Below are 19825 nucleotides of genomic sequence, written 5' to 3' on the forward strand. Positions count from 1 at the left end.
AAAGAAGAAGGAGAAGGAGAAGGAGGAAGAAGGAGGAAGAAGAAGGAGAAGGAGGAGCTCCTTCTCCTTCTTCTCCTCCTTCTTATCCTTCTTCTTCTCTTCTTCTTCTTCTTCCTTCCTTTCATTTTTCCTCTTTCTTCTCCTATTGTCCCCTTCTTCGGGCTAAATTAGCGAAGAATGCCTTTTTGGAGCTAATTATGTCATTTCGAGGATAATTAGCTAAGTATAGGTCATGTTTTACTAAATAGACCATTTTGGAGCTAACTAAGCTAATTATGTCATTTAGGTGGAAGCCTAGCTAACTATAGGTCGTTTCGGAGCTAACTTGGGTAAAATAGGTCATTCCGGAGCAAACTATGCTTATTAAGCCATTTTGGATCTAGCTAGGCTAATTATAGGCCATTTAATACCTAAGTTAGGGGGAATAGGTCATCTTGCAACTACGTAAGCCTTATTATGTCATTTAGGATAGCACTTAGCTAACTATAGGTCATTTTTTATTAAATAGATCATTTAGGTGCTAACTAAGCTAATTATGTCATATTGTAGGATAATTAGCAAATTTAGTATTTCTTGGATGAGTCTAAGCTACGTAGAATAAGAGAAAGAGAAGAAGAAGTAAAAGAAGAAGGAGGAGGAGGAGGAGAAGGATAAGGAAGAGGAGAAGAAGAAGAAAACAAGAAGGAGAAGGAGACGGAGGAAGAAGAAGGAGAAGGAGGAGCTCCTTCTCCATCTTCTCCTCCTTCTTCTCCTTCTTATCCTTCTTCTTCTCTTCTTCTTCTTCTCTTCTTCTTCTTCTCTTCTTCTTCTTCTTCCTTCCTTTCATTTTTCCTCTTTCTTCTCCTATTGTCCCCTTCTTTGGGCTAAATTAGCTAAGAATGCCTTTTTGGAGCTAATTATGTCATTTCGAGGATAATTATCTAAGTATAGGTCATGTTTTATTAAATAGACCATTTTGGAGCTAACTAAGCTAATTATGTCATTTAGGTGGAAGCCTAGCTAACTATAGGTCGTTTCAGAGCTAACTTGGGTAAAATAGGTCATTCTAGAGCAAACTATGCTTATTAAGCCATTTTGGATCTAGCTAGGCTAATTATAGGCCATTTAATACCTAAGTTAGGGGGAATAGGTCATCTTGCAGCTACGTAAGCCTTATTATGTCATTTAGGAGAGAACTTAGCTAACTATAGGTCTTTTTAAAAAAAATAGGTCATTTAGGAGCTAACTAAGCTAATTATGTCATTTTGTAGGATAATTAGCCAATTTAGTCTTTCTTGGATGAGTCTAAGCTACGTAGAAGAAGAGAAAGAGAAGAAGCAACAAGAGAAGAAGAAGTAGAAGAAGGAGGAGGAGGAGGAGGAGAAGGAGAAGGAAGAGGAGAGAAGAAGAAAAGAAGAAGGAGAAGGAGAAGGAGGAAGAAGGAGGAAGTAGAAGGAGAAGGAGGAGCTCCTTCTCCTTCTTCTCCTCCTTCTTCTCCTTCTTCTTATCCTTCTTCTTGTCTTCTTCTTCTTCTCTTCTTCTTTTTCTTCCTTCCTTTCATTTTTTCTCTTTCTTCTCCTATTGTCCCCTTCTTCGGGCTAAATTAGCTAAGAATGCCCTTTTGGAGCTAATTATGTCATTTCGAGGATAATTAGCTAAGTATAGGTCATGTTTTATTAAATAGACCATTTTGGAGCTAACTAAGCTAATTATGTCATTTAGGTGGAAGCATAGCTAACTATAGGTCGTTTCGGAGCTAACTTGGGTAAAATAGGCCATTCCGGAGCAAACTATGCTTATTAAGCCATTTTGGATCTAGCTAGCCTAATTATAGGCCATTTAATACCTAAGTTAGGGGGAATAGGTCATCTTGCAGCTACGTAAGCCTTATTATGTCATTTAGGAGAGAACTTAGCTAACTATAGGTCATTTTTTATTAAATAGGTCATTTAGGAGCTAACTAAGCTAATTATGTCATTTTGTAGGATAATTAGCCAATTTAGTCTTTCTTGGATGTGTCTAAGCTACGTAGAAGAAGAGAAAGAGAAGAAGCAAGAAGAGAAGAAGAAGTATAAGAAGAAGGAGGAGGAGGAGGAGGAGGAGGAGAAGGAGAAGGAAGAGGAGAAGAAGAAGAAAAGAAGAAGGAGAAGGAGAAGGAGGAAGAAGGAGGAAGAAGAAGGAGAAGGAGGAGCTCCTTCTCCTTCTTCTCCTCCTTCTTCTCCTTCTTGTTATCCTTCTTGTTCTCTTCTTTTTCTTCTCTTCTTCTTCTTCTTCTTCCTTCCTTTCATTTTTCCTCTTACTTCTACTCATGTCCCCTTCTTCGGGCTAAATTAGCTAAGAATGCCTTTTTGGAGCTAATTATGTCATTTCGAGGATAATTAGCTAAGTATAGGTCATGTTTTATTAAATAAACCATTTTGGAGCTAACTAAGCTAATTATGTCATTTAGATGGAAGCCTAGCTAATTTTTATTAAAACACTAGAAATAACATACCATTATCGTCATCACGGCGGTGAAGCACGGTGGCTCTGGCTTGTTTCACCCGGAGAAGGCTGCCCTGGAGAAGGCTCCACTGTAGAAGGGTCGTGCGATGCGTTTCGGGAGATATTCTGTACCAAACATTGTTTGCAATGTGTCGTTAGCATGAGGACACTCTTAAAATCACTGCACTGAAATGAAACTCACAGTACCCGCCATGTTGATGACTGGCATCGGTGGAGGGACTTGGCCGCCCTTCTCGCACATAGACTATACATTTGGTTTCAACAAGTCAAACTTTTTATTTATTAATGAAACGGACATTAAAATGCAAGATTTGAAATAACATGAAGAAGAAACTTACCATGAAGAGCTCGTATATGACCCTATTAGACGCATCATTCCGTGCCCTCTCCGCCTCCACCAATGCAGTCGTCCTCTCCTCCAGCTCCCTCATCTCCTTATCCTTCTCCACCATAGCCGCCTGCATTGCCTCTATCTCTCTCTCTTTCTGATAGCAGCCTGCAACACAACTCATTGTTAGCAATGTAATCATATTGGTTTCGAGGCACAACATAATGCGGAAAGATAGTTGAGTCCATTAAACTAACCTCGATGGCGAGCTCGACTGGCCATGGACGAGGTGTTATCTCCGGACAGGAGCTCGTTTGGCGTGCCTTTATCTGCCGGAGAGTGCTAGGACAATGTATAAGGCTGTCTCTAATGGCGATCGAGCCATGGGGCCTCCTGTTGCCAGCTATCATCACCAACTCTGGATCAATAGGCCCCTCGCTCGGGTTAAAGTCCTCCCCTTTCCTCGCCTTCCCGTGATCTGTGTACTTCACGAGCTTGTGGTGGGAGGAGATGTTGGTGAAGTTTTTTGGATGCTCGAGGTCAGACTCAGAGAATGCCTTGACCTTCTTGTACGAGGCAGTATGGGCCATCGCATACAGGTCGTACATCTGTGGCACCTCCGTCTTATTGTGACGCACCTAAAAGAGAGAGAGGAAAATTGTATTAGTAAAGGGTTCAAGATAGCATTAATAATGAATTGCATGAGGCATGAAGCAAACCACATACCCAGTTCTCACCAAATTGGATTAAGTTGATGCTCCCTTGATGGTGTGGCACACCAACCATTTTGCCACGCCTCTTGTTGGCGTTGTTGTGGCTCGCCTCCCACGTTTCGGAGCACCACTGATCCACCAAGGCCTCCCAACAATCCATTTATCCACACACCATCTCGGGGCACCTAAGTTAATAAAGAGAAATTTGAGCGCGTAAGAACCAAATCAAGGAAACTAACTACAAAGCCTTAATAATATGTAATTACCTTCATGTACTGCTCCTTCTCCATCTTAGAATCACGGCACTTCGCCTTGTCAATCCTAATACGCCGCGTGGCATAGTAGTCTCGAACAGCGTGCACCCGAGCCTCGTGCCGAAAGTTTTTAAGTAGCCGGCGACATTCGGTTTTGATAACCTTTGCCGCGTCCTCCTCGTATCCCTCCTCACACCTGTAGTAGGTCTGCAAACGAGACAACACCGATTAGTACAATAACTAGCTATGGTTGATTTATAATTGTGTGAAGGAGAAATTATCCAGAACTGTTGGATCACCATGTCGGCCCTCGTGTGGCAGAAAACACAGTCGATCTCCACCTCCGGCGGGGCCGGGGCACCCAAGTAGTGCTCCCAGGTCATTCCTACCTCTCGCTCCCGAACGGGCAATGTAACAAACCCTAGCAAGTTTTTACGGCAAAGCACACCAAGGATGCTGTTGGGCTTGCGGACACCCTTGGCAACAATCCAACCCCTACGGTATGACAAATTAAAGCCAAAACATTAGATATTTGAGAAAACGTGAAGGCAAAAGGTTAAATAAGAGTAAATTAACTTACTTGTCCCCATTTGGCCTAATTGACCACCTCTGCTCGGGGGGTCGCCGGCACGAGCGGGAGCCTAGAACTACCACGCTGGTAGACGGTAGCCCCCTCACCCAGCTCCTCGTCGCTACCAGCATGGCCACTTGGCTCAACCCAGGTATCCCACTGGGTCTCTGGGGACGTACCATCATCCCTGGTTTGCTCCGGAGTCGCCTAAAACGTAGCCTCTAAGACATGAGTCTCGTGGGTCGAAGGCTCGTCGACCCGAGGCTCGTGAACCGGAGACCGTGTAGCCTCCACCTCAGACGAATCCACCCTAGAAGTCCTGTGCTGAGGTGAATCAGCTTGGGGTGGTGGCGGAGACCGTGTAGCCTCCACCTCAGAAGGCGTGGCAGCCACCGCCCTACCTCTCCCGTGGCAACGTGTACCTTTAGTACAACATAAATACCAACATGAGTAATAAAATGTATATAAATACCAATATGCATACAACATGAGTACAACATAAATACCAACATGAATACAACGTGTACCTTTAGTACCGCTCGGCTTCGCGGGGGGTCGACCTCCTCTCACAGGGGGCGCTCCTTGCATAGTACAGAGCAACACTCTCCGAAGAGGCGAGGCAGGAATGGAAGTACCCATCCCATCACCCGCCGACGAAGAAGGAGCCGCGGAGTGCTTTCGACCCTTCCCACCATCTTTCAACACCTGTCATGACAAAGAGTAAATGAAATTAGTACAACATAAATACCAACATGAGTAATAAAATGTATATAATTTAAGTGTATCATCGTCATAAGTACCAACATGACTAATAAAAATTGAATACCTAACATGAACTCAAAATTTATATATAGTATAATAGTTGAATACCTAACATGACCTAATAACAATCGTGCTCGTCTATATATGCTTCGGGGTCAATAAATGCATCATGATCATCACTATCATCAATAAATGCATCATCATCATCGTCACTATCACGAAGAACATGTGGAAGGCCACCATTATGTAATCGGTCAAGAAGTGACAGGTCATCCGCAGCAGTAACCTCTTCTTCTTCCAGCTCTTCCTGTTCGGGCTCAGGGGTTAAGACGGATTTACTGTCGCTATCTACTTCAATGTTCTGGGGTGAAGTACAGCGGTTCTTGAAACGTTTCTTGGACATACGTGTTTCTTGGAAGAATTCTCCTTCATATGTGTCTGGGTTAATGTGAGGTTCGTAATCCTATTCATTGAGGGTAGGTGGTCTAAAATGTGGTGCCACTTCATAAACGACATCCCAACCTTTGAGATTTGGATCAGTTTGGCAGGCCCACGCTAGATAGAAAACTTGTGTCGCCTGTTGAGCCGTAATATAGATATCGGGAACATCTAAGTGGGTGTTTTGGTTGATTTCGACTAGTCCTATATGTTCATGAGTCCTTCTAGTCTCCCTCGGCTCAAAGCAATAACATTTGAAGACTACGACGGTCGGTGGGTTTTCACCATAGAATAGAAGTTCATAAATTGCTTCAACTCTTCCATAATACTCGGTGTCTCCTTCGCCGATAACAGAGACAGAACAATTTGTAGTCTTTAGGTCGGGCATAGATAGCTCTTTGCCAAAGGTACGAAAGTCATACCCGTTGATGTTGTATTTATCAAATGAACGGACCTTATAGTCAAAACTAGTAGCGACTTGTCTCAACCCAGCGTCCATAGAGTCTGCATCAGCCTACAAGTTTAATACGAAAGAATGAATGCATTAGCCGCAAATTAGACCAAGAAATCAAATGACCCCTTAATGGTAATTAATTACCCTTTGTTTGAACCAAGAGATGAAACCGGGATAGTCGCCTCCATGCTTTGCGAGAAGCTCATACTCTTCGACGGAATCCTTTTCGATGACCGCTCCATCCGAGAATTCGGCGGCGTATCGACTATATCAAATATACGGGAATAAGAGTAGTTCAAAGCAATTAGAAGTTGCGGAACAATAATTTACCGAGAACTTACTCGATGTACGGCCGCACTTCTGTTAGGTTGGTGAATATATACAATGAAATGGTCCGCCATTCTTCGACATCCAACGATTTCCCTTTCGAAGCACCAGATGGTGCGAGCTTACCTTTGAATAGGATGAGGTTGGATCGAACTTTTTTTGGATCGCCATCATTGTACCGAGATTTCGGGTTATGCAAATGATGATTTTTGGATTCCTAGTGTGCTATCACGAAGTTTGCCGCCTCCTCAGTAATGAATGCCTCGGCCATCGATGCTTCAATTCTACGTTTATTTTTACACTTAGCTCGAAGCGTCTTCTGCATCCTCTCATTTGAGTAGCACCATTGATTTTGAACGCCCCCCCCCCCCCATTCTTGCCTCGGTCGGGAGATGCAAAATCAAATGTTGCATTCGATTAAAGAAGCCCGGTGGAAAGATCTTTTCTAATTTGCAGATCAACTCCGGCGCCAACTCTTCCAATTCATCTAGCACGACAGACGATAGTTCTTTCGCACAAAGAGAACGGACGAAATTGCTCAGCTCTGCCAGTACTACCCATTCATCCTCAGGGATAAAGCCATGCAACATCACCGGCATTACCCGCTCAATCCATATGTGCCAATCATGACTCTTGAGACCAAATATTTTCAATTTCTCAAGACTCGCTCCCCTCTTTAGATTTGTAGCATACCCATCGGGGAACATCAACCCCATTTTCACCCACAATAGCATTTCCCTCATAGTTGGCCTTTCAAGATTAAACCATGCCTTTAGCTTCGCTATGCTTTGCTTTCCTTTCCGTTGTCGCAAGTTTTGCAACGGTCTATCACATAGAGCCTCCAGGACGATTCTAGCCTTAGGATTATCTTTTGACTTCCCCTCTATGCCGAACAATGTACCAAAAATGGCCTCCGCAATATTCTTTTCAGTGTGCATCACGTTGATGTTGTGTGGGCAAAGGAGGTCTTTGAAGTAAGGCAGATCCCATAAGCATGACTTGTGAGTCGAGGCGTGTTCCGTATTATACCCTTTGAAGTATCCTTGACGCAAAGGATGAGGCTCGAGAGCGTTTAACTGATCAAGGGTCTGTTGGCCTGTCAACGCAGCTGGTGCAGTGTTTTTGACAACTCTACCTTTGATGAAATTCTTCTTGTCTTTTCTCAACTTATGGTCAGGATCCAAGAATTGTCTATGCATGCCGAAGCAACAATACTTGCGACCAGCCTGCAGCCAACGGAACTGAAGAGCTGCCTTGCATGTGGTGCACGGGAACCTTCCATGCACACACCAGCCAGCGAATAGCGCAAACGCCAGATAATCATGCGCCAAGTACATGTACCACACATGCATTTTGAAATTTGTTTTGGTAGCCGCGTCGTAGGTCTTGATCCCATTATCCCAGGTGTCTTGCAACTCATCCTTAAGCGGCTGCATGTACACATTCATATTCTTCCCCGGATAGTTGGGCCCTGGAATTATCAACGTCAGGAAAAGGTTGTTTATTTTCATAATCTCTTCGGGTGGCAAATTTAGTGGAATGACATATACAGGCCAACAATTGTATTGTGCTGCCGTCATACCATACACATTGAACCCATCCGTGTTGATGGCAACTCTAGGTTGCCTTGGATCTTCCGATTTATCCTTATGTAATGCATCGAAGTGCCTCCATGCAAAACCATCTGAAGTGTGTACCAGCATTTGTTCCCATCCGCATCTAGTTAGGTTCTTTTGCCCAATTTGTGTCATGTCATCTGTCTGGCCGTCTCTTCGACCATGAAAAGATGTTGAAGTCTTGGTACGATTGGCAGATACCAAAGAACACTAATGGGGATTTTGGTGTGATTCTTCTCACCCATACCGTTGTCTACCACAATATACCTGGAAGAATTGCAAATGGGGCAATAGTTCAAGGCCACATACTCATGCCTAAATAAGGCACATCCATTCTCACATGCATGTATCTTCTCATAGGGATCTTAAGTACACGGAGGATTTTCTCTGACTGGTACAGGTTTGCACGCAGTACATGGCCTTTGGGTAGAAAGTGTCCAAATATCGTCATCATCGCGTCATAGCATTCTTTGCCTAGGTTGAATTGAGCCTTTAGAGCCATTACTTGCACGATGGCATAGAGCTGACAAAGCTCAGTCTGCTCGTGGAGAGGATGTTTTGAAGACTCCAACATTTCATAGAAGGCCTTTGCAGATTCCTCCATCTCATCGTCCGAATCCCGAGCATCATCAAAGTCTTGCACCATGTCTTCAATCCCTATACCATGCTCGTCAGTGTGACGGCGACTCACCTCAACTCTGGCACGTTGGTCAGACTCACCATGAAAATTCCACACCATATAATTAGGCGTAAAACCCCACTTCTGAAGGTGTTTACCCATTTCAAACTTTGTCTTCTTTTTCCAGTTGTCGCAGTTGGGACAGGGGCACCATGTTTTTTGCTGTCCATTTGCAAATACGGCTCTCACAAACCCCCTGGTTTTTGTTAACCATTCATGGGTCATGTCTTTCTAACTAGGGTGACCAGTGTACATCCAAGCACGATCACTCATGTTGCCTAGCTACCTATGGGGGCACAAGAAATAAATATATAATTCATCATCTATATTCATACACTAATCAAGTTTGTCTTTTATTACGTCCATGCAACCTACACGCTAATAGGTAAAGATAGGTCCTAATCCCACCCAAGTATGTGTAGATTGGGTTCGTTTTCCCATGCTCTGCTCCAGATGCGATGCAGAATTTCGGCAGTACCTCCCCGTTGTTCTCCTGATACACGTCTCGGCAATAAGCAGAGAGGATGTATACCCGGAGAACCACAGGAAGGCACTAACGAAATTCTGCATCGGATCCAGAGCACAGCATACGGGAAAACGAACCCAATCTACACATACTCGGGCTGTCCACGGATAATGTTGGACAATTCAAAAGGATGGCGGTTATAAATATGCAAATAAATGCATATTTATAGATGTCTCCCTTTCGAACGGGAGACGCATACTGGTCACGCATACTCATGATTGAAGAAACCTATAGCTAGCAAGTTTCGTCGGCACGAAGACCGGGACCGAGCAAATTAAGGGGGTAGGAGGAGAAGTCATTTGTGCTCACCAACAATCGCAAGGGCGGAGCTCGTCCACCGCACGTGGAGGTCGTCGAACAGCTGCACATTGAAATTCACACGATCAACACAAATACGATGTTTTATAATTAACATAACTATGTGACCTAACTCATAACTATGTGGCTCAGTGTCGTCGGGGGTCGAGGGTCACTGGCATCGGGGGTTGGGGTCTTTTCGGTCAACAAGAGGCCGAAGAGGTGTCGGGGCTCGGGAGTTGGGGGTCAGTGGCGTCGGGGTCGGAGTAGGGGGTCGGGGGTCGAGAGTGAGTGGCGTCGGGGGTTGTCGAGAATATTATGGTTGACAGGGATGTTTCAAAATTTCATTGTTTTGTCCGGTGGAAGCACACACACCACAACATAGTGCACCGGTTGGAAAGCAGCGAACGAGACAAGGGTGTCACAGCCGGAGCCCAAAAACCATCCAAAAATAAACTCCGATGGCGCGATCTCAAAGCAAGGAACAAACAGTGGTGGTGGGGCAGTATTCCGGGATCATAATGCGAAGTTCTTGTCCATAGTTAAACTACCTACAAAATCTACTAATTAACTAAAAAAATATAACAACTAACTAAACTACCAACTAACTAAACATAATGTACCAACTAACTAAACTACCACTAAATCTACTAATCAACTAACCAACAAACTAACAACTAACACGAACAAGATCCAAAATTTGAATGGGCATTACCACTAACAACTAACCTAACTAACCTAATTAACAGTAGGTAATTAACAACTAACCTAACTAACCTAATTAACAAATTATACGAAAATGGAAAAAATAGGGACTCACGGGAGGGGGCCGGCCGGGCGATGAGGACGGCGCAGGGAGGACAACCGTAGAGGAGGAGGCAGCGCGGGGAGGAGGCGGTGCAGGGCAGCGGCGCGGGGAGGAGGCAGCGCGGGGCAGGCGGCACGGGGAAGAGGGGGTGCGGGGCAGCGGCGCGGGGCATGCGGCACGGGGAGGAGGCGGTGCGGGGCAGCGGCGCGGGGCAGCGACGCGGGGCAGGCGGCGCGGGACGTCGGCAGACGGCGGCGCACACGATGGGGGAGTCGAGCACTGGGTGGGCGGGAAGCGTCGGTTGGAGGGGGGCGGGCGTGAGTGTATTTGGTGGGCCGCCGCGCCTTTGCCGTCCGCCGCGCTCCCAGGCAGGCAGCAAAGGTCCCGGGGGGGAGGCATCGGGTGGGGATGGGTTGGTGGGCCGCCGTCCCCTTTGCCGTCCGCCGCACTCCCAGGCGGACGGCAAAGGCCCCCACGCAGACGGCAAAGGGGAGGGGCGGGTGGGGTCGGGTTTCGGCCGTTTGGGGGGGCCTTTGCCGTTCACCCTCCCTTTGCCGTCCACACAGGTCTTCTTTGCCGTCCGCCGGCAAAATAAAGTTTTGCTATGAGCCACCTCTTTGCCGGCAGCACTGTGGCAGCTGACGGCAAAGAGTACCTTTGCCATATGTCAGCAGACGGCAAAATTGTGAATTCTAGTAGTGTTGCCATATTAGTAGGATCGTCGTCCTACTAATTAAACGAATAAAGTTTTAGTAGGTCTGTGGTAAATTACTCACACATCAACATGGGAGGATAAAGGTTGATGTAGAGGCCCTCTGTGATTGATCTCCCATCTGGAACACGTCTCCAGATGGGATCATGATGGAACAGACACTTGCGGTGGAGGAAAAAGTGTTTTTGATGGCTCTTGGTGTTTTCCAACATAATAGGATTTATGTGAGTGGAATTAGGCCAGGAGGCCGAGGGAGATGGTCCCAAGCTATCAGGGTGCGGCCATCCCTCTAGGCTCGTCCTGTTGGATTGGGGCCATGCCATTGGCCTCCTGTCTCCCTCCAAAGCTTTCAAGTCTTATTTTTCTCCAGTAAAAAAACATAATTTTTTTGTTGCATTTGGACTTCGTTTGGTACTGATGCTCTGAAAAGCCAAAAACACGTAGAAAATAGCAACTGGCATTGGGCACGAGGTTAACAGGTTAGTTCGCAAAAATAAATAAAATAGCATATAAATGCACATATAGTATCCAGGATTGATAATATAATAGCATGGAACAATCAAAAATTATAGCTATGTCGAAGACGTATCATGGAGCTTTGGTGGTGAACGTGTCGACGAGCAAAGTAGGTGTACGAAGACGGTTGGCACCACACAATGAAAGCCAAACGCTCTTGGCACCTCACCGTTGCATGTGTGTGGGTTGATAAGCTCGAGCGTGCCACCGCCAAAGATCTCCGGTGGGTGCCTAGTAAAATGGCATGCATGGTCCCGCACCTTTGCCAGCAAGAGGCTGACCGGCACGTCGAGTGCTGTGAGGCGGAGGAGGCGGCGAACTCCCTCCATGTTGGGAAGCCGCCACGCACCAGGTAGTTGCTAGCGAGATCATGTCGGTATATTGCTCCCCGCTCAAGGAGGGGTTATTATTAGTTTAGTTTTTATTCATTGTACATATTAGTTGAGTACTATCACCACATATATGTGATGATATATGTATGACGTCTGGAATGAGATATTGAATAATTAATATATGTTATTAGTTTCACATTTCTATTTGTTTTCGTACTCATTTTTGGCTAGTTGTTACACATATCAAAACAAAATAATAGAACAGCAATCATTCATACATTGGGACCAACATCAAAATGTTTCAACAAAATAAAATGTGTCCATGACTAGCACCCTAACCTATGGAAGCTCTTGGCTCTACTTGAACTCATTCAGGCGTTTGTCCATGTGGTTGACATGCTCGCGGTATAGTTGGAGCGTGATCTCAAGCTCCAAGCTGGCTATTTCATTGGATATTATCATCTCGAGGATGTGACGGTCGTTTTCTTCTACTACTCCCTGCTGGACACCTGGGCCAAGGAGGCACTCCAAGCTGGCTATTTCATCAGAGATTATCATATCAAGGATGTGACGGTCATTTTCTTCTACTACTCCCCGCTAGAGACCTGGGCCGAGGAGGTGCTTGAGGGGGACGCGGACAAGGAGAATGGCGTGACCCATGTGAACAGTGTGGTTGGCATCCAGTGCAAGTATGATGTGGTCGAGTTGTGGTGCATGTATGCTGCAGCCGACCGCTACCCATTCCTGGCGACAAACCGGGCTACTCGTGTGCTGTGGAGACAGCCAGAACTTCATGTTGGGGGGGAGACATCGGGCAAGCGGGGATGGAACCGCTCTTGCTTTGCTGTGTGCCGCTCCTCTTGCTCTCCATCCCTCCATCGGTCTTGTTGTGCAGTGTGCATTGCCCTCTCAGCACGGAAGCACATGTTTTGCTCTATGGAGCATCACTGATAATCTTCTTGTGCGTCACGGTACAACCTCTCGGCGATGAGGCAACTATGTTGCTCGACAGCGCTGCCGCACCTTGCGCCAAGGGTCTGGTTAACCCTAGTGATGACGTGCAGCATAACATTGTCCGGTGTGTTGTCGGGGATGCCCTCGGCCTCGACGAGCTGTTGCGCCTGCACCAGATCATTTTCGTCATCGAGGAGGTTGATGGCACAGGCGACGCTTCATCGGGTTGGCATGCTGGGTAGATGGACTAGGCTGCACTAAGTGTGCATCCGTGTGTGTCGCGTCCCGGCTCTTACGCTCATTCGCTTGTGGTCAGAAACTGATGGGTAAGTGGCGGCAAACGGTGTCGTGTTTGGGTAACGCCATCAGTACAAAATCTAGGAAAGAAGGAAGCCTGGTAAGGATGTTTTTCGGGGGGTCAGCGAGCCGGGCGGGAAGCTTTCTCGGATGTGTGTGGGAACCTCCACGGAAACGGGTTCACCGACGCCTCTTAGAGCCGACGCATAGCTACAACAAATGTGTGTATGGTGTCGAAGCATGCAGTGGAGTCCTCAAGCAGCAATACGATGACAAGAAGGGACATATGAGGAAGAAATGCTTGGACAACACGCTTAGTGGAAAGCATAGATTTGATTTATAATATCAGTTTGAACCTTATAATCTTTGAATTTGGGCCTTCTAATGCTGGAATTTGAACCTTGTAATATTTCTGCCATTTGTGATACATATTTGAAGTGGCTTTGTGTTCTTTTTTGGTTATGCAATCATGTTCTTACAAGTATATATATGTTGTTGTTCTGTAGACACAACATAGATGTTGTGCAGACAGAGAAAATCATAGTACACACAGACTAAATTACAAAACCCGTTGGTGATGATTTCATCAATCGCTCACGATTGTATACCAGCAAGTATTTTCCCACAACACAAATAGGTTATTGGCAGCAATCGTCTATGTTATTTCTGGTGTTCGCACATGATTCTCATTACTCACATGTTTGATGTCTACCGTACACACCTTATTATGCTCAATCATTTGTGTTCTGTTGTATTGTCACACACAATTTTACATAGTGAATTTTGTGCCCTGTAGCGCATAATTCTGGATCTCTATAGTCGTTTGTGTTATTCTAGCTAATCGCAAATAGTTCGTGTGGAACAACTGTATGACATGTATCGCACACGTAAGTCTTTTCTGAATCGTTTTTTATGGATTCGCCATCACACAAAGTTTGCGTTATTGGCGACGGAGCTAGAACTATACCGTTTGCGATTCATTCATCGCACACAGGTTGGTCCAAGGGTCTTTGATTGATGTGTCATCTTAGGACCTTCCTACAGTAGTGATTAAATATGCATAATTCATCTTTGAACTATAATCATAAGGTCATCGCATGAAAACTGGTTGAAAAAAATATAAAGGAGCCCCTGGCTAGATGTTTCGGTCCCATGCAAGAAATGAGAAGGAATTTCAAACATATCAACGTCTTGGCTCGGCCGCAAACATTGAGAAAGTTGGTTTTTAAATTCTTGTAAATAGAAAAATCATCAAAAATTGATGAAACTTGGCATGGTGTCATGACAAGGCACACATATGCCATGGTAAATAAATTGTCCAACTTGGAAATGTTTTCGTACAAGCCTCTTACAAACCGGAGTTTCCCACAAGAAGCTTCGTTGTTTTGATATGGAACATACATCTCACATATGTGGGCGAAACGACATCCGTTGCCTCTTCTTTCCTTGAATTGTTTCCTAGAAACAACATACACCAATAGGAGTGTAGTGCGGAAATACGAAATTATTAAGGGTTCACCTGGCTTTTTTACATTAATTGATTTCTCTATGCATTTAATATGCATAATTCAAATTTGAACTACAATGGTCGAGTGCACCAAAATGGATTAAAAATCATATGTGTGTCCCTGGATGCATGTCTAGGTCCCATGCAAGAAATGAGAATGAATTTCAAACATCTCGGGGTCTTGGCTCGTCCGCAAACATTGATAAATTTGGTTTTTAAAACCCCGTAAATCCAAAACTTGGCATGGTGTCATGACAAGGCACATAAATGCATTGTATGATTTTGTTTCCCAATTTGAGACACATTTGAGATTTTATCTTCTCCTAGGGAAAACATTGAGAATTTTTGCTTCAACTATAGTAAATCCAAAAGTCACACAAAATTCATGAAATTGGGCTGGGCGTCATTATATACCACAAATATGATTTTCATGTCTACCCTAAGAGAAGACACAAATATTAATAGCTAACAAAGGCATTTTGGAACAAAAAGGTGTCACATTACCATCAAAGATAAACATAATATTTATAAATGCGGGTGATCTACTGAACATTAACGTGGTGCGACACGTCGTACTTTTTGTTGGCTAGGAGGTAGCGTGTGGACATGTGTTTGAGTAGATGGGAGGCATGTGAGCAGTCCTCCACACGCTCATCGAGGACGCATGTCTTTTAACCCTCAGCGTGAACATTTCAGATTGAATAGCCGTATGCAAACCGAGGGCTATAGTTTCATCGCCACTAAGCCAATTGAAAATCTGGCGCGAAGGACTGGTCCATCGCGTCATCGCAAACCTTTCTATATGATGACCTGTGTGCTTAGTACAAACAATCCGGTAAGATTTGCATCTAACATATTGGGTATATTGCCATTTGTCAAATTGGAAACATTGGCATTTGTCGACCTAGTAACATTGGCATTTGTCAATATTGTAACACTAACATTTGTCAATTTTTGCAAGAAAAAATCACTATTACGGTGCAATTTTTGCAACTTAAATATAGTAAACATAGATTTCATTCATAGTTTAAGTAGTGGTCTTTGAATAAAATAGTTCAACTCGATAGCTGAACCGAACAAACTTTTTTCCAACCACGTACTGCAATGGCTAGTTCAACTATATATACTAGCTAATTTAAAGTATGTGATGCAGTTCAACCATATCTATAGTTATATGAACTCAACAAAATAGCCCCTAAATGCTAATACAAAGGTGCTTTGGACTACTTCTAACAGCCTCTCTTCTGCCGAGCGTGTTCAGTAAGAGGCATGGGAGGAGGATCCTACTGGCGAGCCGGAGGAGTCGAATCAGTCGCCTACCACTTATGCCATCCACCGCTCCAGACGCGCATCCTCGAAGTGGCGGGACTCGAGGTAGATCTCCTCATTCCATGCCACCCCGCGGCATCTGCAGCAGCCACGATGGTGGTGACCCTCTTTGCATGCTTTACCTGGCGCTTCTACTCCTCATCCAAGAAGTTGATCTAGCGCGCAAGGGCGCTGATGCAAAAGTTGGGCGGCTCACCTTTGGCGGCCTCCTCCTCCCGCCTTCGGGCCACGCTAGCGGCGCAGGTGATGGCATTGGCGGCTGACAATGGGGTGGCAGCCAAGGAAGATGATGGTGTGGTGGTGGCCAAGGCGGCCGCTGGTGTGGTGGTGGCCAAGGCGGCCACTGGTGGGGTGGTGGCAACGACGGTCGATGATGGGGCCGCGGCAACAACGGTTGTCAGCAGCTGCTGCCTTCAGGCATTGGTGGTGGAGCGTGTGGTGAGTAGCTTGTGCACACCCAACAAGGACACCATGCGAACACCCAACAAGGACGCGACACGCACTACATGCTTCCGAGGACAATGCCATTGGTGCGGTCCAGTCTCCGAGTTCGAATTTCCTTTGAAGAACTCGCAGAGCGACGATGACAAAGCGGAGCCATTGGCGATTGGGGGAGAAGAAAACTACATAAGCTACAGTGATGGAGGGTATGAATGCGATGTGGAGTCGTCAGCCTTGACGGTTTATAAATCTTGTGGGGGAACGTGAGGGGTTACACGAGAATGGGCTCACCAACGCCACCTTGAGCACATGCATGGCCAAAAGACATGCATGTGCGGTACTGAAGCATTGATACTTATGATCTGCGTTGGGTTTTTCCGTGAAGAGGAACGGGTGATGTAGCACAGTACAGATAAGTATTTCCCTCAGTGAGAACCAAGGTTATCAAACCAGAAGGAGGACCACATGACCCCACTCTTCAGCGCCTCCACACAAAAGAGCAAACACTTGCACTCAACATAGGCAAGAGGGTTGTTAATCCCCTTGAACTCATTACTTGCAAGCGGATAAGTAGTGTAAATACGTAGTTTAAATATATTAAATACAAAAGCTAAATACAAATAATAAATTTCATCAAGGAAATATTACCGTTTGTAAATTTATATGTGAATAAACCCGGGAGCCATAGCGTTCTCTAGTGGCATATCTCTCGAAGTAGGCATACGGTGGGTAAACAAATTATTGTTGGGAAATTGATAGAAAAGTGCACATTTATGCAATCTTTATTCACGGAATGATCATGCGTATATAGGCATCATGGTCATAAGCAAATAGGCCGACTCCTGCCTGCACCTATTACTATTACTCCACCCATCGACCGCTATCCAGCATGCATCTAGAGTATTAAATAAAACAGAGTAATGCTTGGAGAAGAATTACATGATGTAGACAAAGAAAATCCAATTAATATGACTTAACCCCATCATTTTATCCTTAGTGGAAACAATATGATAACGTGTATTGTCCCTTTCTGTCACTCGGATATAGAGCACTGCCAGATTGAACACACTACAACACACACCTCTCACTTAGGAAAGATTAATCTAGTTGGCCAAGCCAAATCTATAGATCGGAGAGATTTACGAAGCTATAATAATCATGCAAATAAGAATCATATAACTCAGAGAAGACTCAAATATTTTTCATGAACATAAACCCATAATTCATGGGATCCCAACAAACGCATCGCACAAAGTGATTACGTCGAGTAGATCATCGCGAAGGTGTGATGAACTTTGTATTGAAGAACATAGATAGAGAGAGAGAGAGCCATCTAGATACTAGCCATGGCCACATAGGTCTTTGGTAAACTACTCACACATCACCACGGGAGAAGCAAGGAGGATGTAGAAGCCCTCCATGATCAATCCCCCCTTTGGTAGGACACCGGAACACTGCACCAGATGGGCACATGATGAAGCGGAGACTTGCGGCAACGCAAAAAGTGCTTCGGGAGCTCCCCTGGGGTTTTGGGGAATATGAGAATTTAAAAGCCAGAGAATGAGGCCGAGAGAGCTATGAGGGGCCCACGAACCGACAGGGCACGACCACCCCCGAGGGCGTGCCCTGCTGCCTCGTGGGGCCCTCGTGTCGCCTCCAGCCTTCTACCAAAGCATCCATGTCTTCATTTGGTCCAGAAAAAATGTCAAAAAGTTTCGTGGTATTTGGGCTCCATTTGGTACTGTAAACCTAAAAAGTCAAAAACATGCACAAAACAACAACTAGCACTTGACAATGAGTTAATAGGTTAGTGCTAAAAATGGTATGAATTGGCAAATAAATACCCAAAAAGCATCCTGGAATGATAATATTATAGCGTGGAACAATAAAAAATTATAGATAAGTTCGAGATGTACCAAGCATGCACTGGAATCCTCGGGTGGCAACGTGGTGAAAAGACGATCCAGAGGAGGAACAAATGATAAGTACACAACAAGTTAATAATAAGAAAATGGTTGTTCTTTATTACATAGCAAACGGTAGTTATGTATGCACCGTCGCAAACTGCTCTACGCATGAGGTTGCTTGTGTCCCTGCACGCGCTCTCTGTTGGTGTCCCTCCACGTGCGAATGATCAATATGTTCGGAGTGTCATATGCATGCGGTTTTGCACAACCCGGTGCCACCATGGAGTTACATGCGCCACCATGCAGTTAAGTGCTGCAAAAATTGTCATGCGTACGTGCCAAAATGCCAGGTCATATGACGCTCATCCATATATTCCCACGGCCATTTACCTTCATCTCTTCAACTTTTCATCACACCACACAACACAAGAAGCACACCCATGACGATAAATAGAGAGAAGATGCACATCTCTTCATCTCCTCAACCTTCCTGCACTGACCAATGGCGGCGATCCGAGCGGCTGCCGTCGCTGAGCGGCAATTCACCTTTCTTTCCAAAATGGACACCCACATCAAGAAGACGGACCTCTCGGTGGTGTAACCTGGCGACATGGTCGTGATGGAGAACTACAACAACACTATTGAGAAGCTGCTTGTCGAGAATGACAAGTACAAAATGGTAGACTTCTACCTCGAATACACCGGCCATCGTGTCGGGTAAGATCAGAAGGTTGTCGTCGCCTAGTTGAGCATGCGCCATCACGTCCTTTTCTACCACCACTGCCTGGCAACAAGTCCTTGTGAGCGTTTTGCTAGGTTTTTCAACAACCCTGGCTACAGGTTTGCAACGGTGGACATCACCAATGATCTAAAGGTGCTCAAGACCTTGGGCTTGGCCTACTAGAAGCTTGTTGACATCCAAGGTCAGTATAGGGTCTGGGCGGCGGGAAGAAGAAGTTGAAGGACTCCCTGGTTGACCTCGCCGCGACCATCATCGAACCCTACCGCAGAGATACGAAGGCTGAGTGCGACAAGGACAAGTTTGTCGAGCACAAGGCCTGTGAGAACGAACTTAATGAAGAACATGTCAAGTAAATGAGCAAGGATGCATACACAAGTTACGCGATCTGCGGGCGGATCTTTGATATGAGGAAGTGTCTCCTTCCTACAAACGGCAAGGGATAGCCACAAGCGGTGTAGTGGTGGCCATCGTCAAAATAAGAATATGATTTGATGATCGTCTACTTCTTGTAAATTTTTATTGAGGAATGTACATTTGTTGTGTAATCACTTATGTAATTGGATATTCTAAATTTCAAATTGGTTATACAACTCTCTTGTTGTTCTATACATAGAGCATAGATGTTATGCAAACAGAGCAAATCACATCACATATAATTGTTTACAGGAAACCATCAACCCACAACACACATAGCTTGTCAAAGTTAATCGTTTGTGTTATTATTGGTCTTCCCACACAATTTTGACTACTAAACTATTTTTTGGGTGTCATACACACCTTCTTACGCTAAAGTATTTTTGTTCTCCTGGATCAGCGAAAACAGATTATCAA

This window comes from Hordeum vulgare, chromosome 3H (genome assembly GCF_904849725.1).
Source record: "Hordeum vulgare subsp. vulgare chromosome 3H, MorexV3_pseudomolecules_assembly, whole genome shotgun sequence".
In the NCBI taxonomy this organism is placed as follows: domain Eukaryota; kingdom Viridiplantae; phylum Streptophyta; class Magnoliopsida; order Poales; family Poaceae; genus Hordeum; species Hordeum vulgare.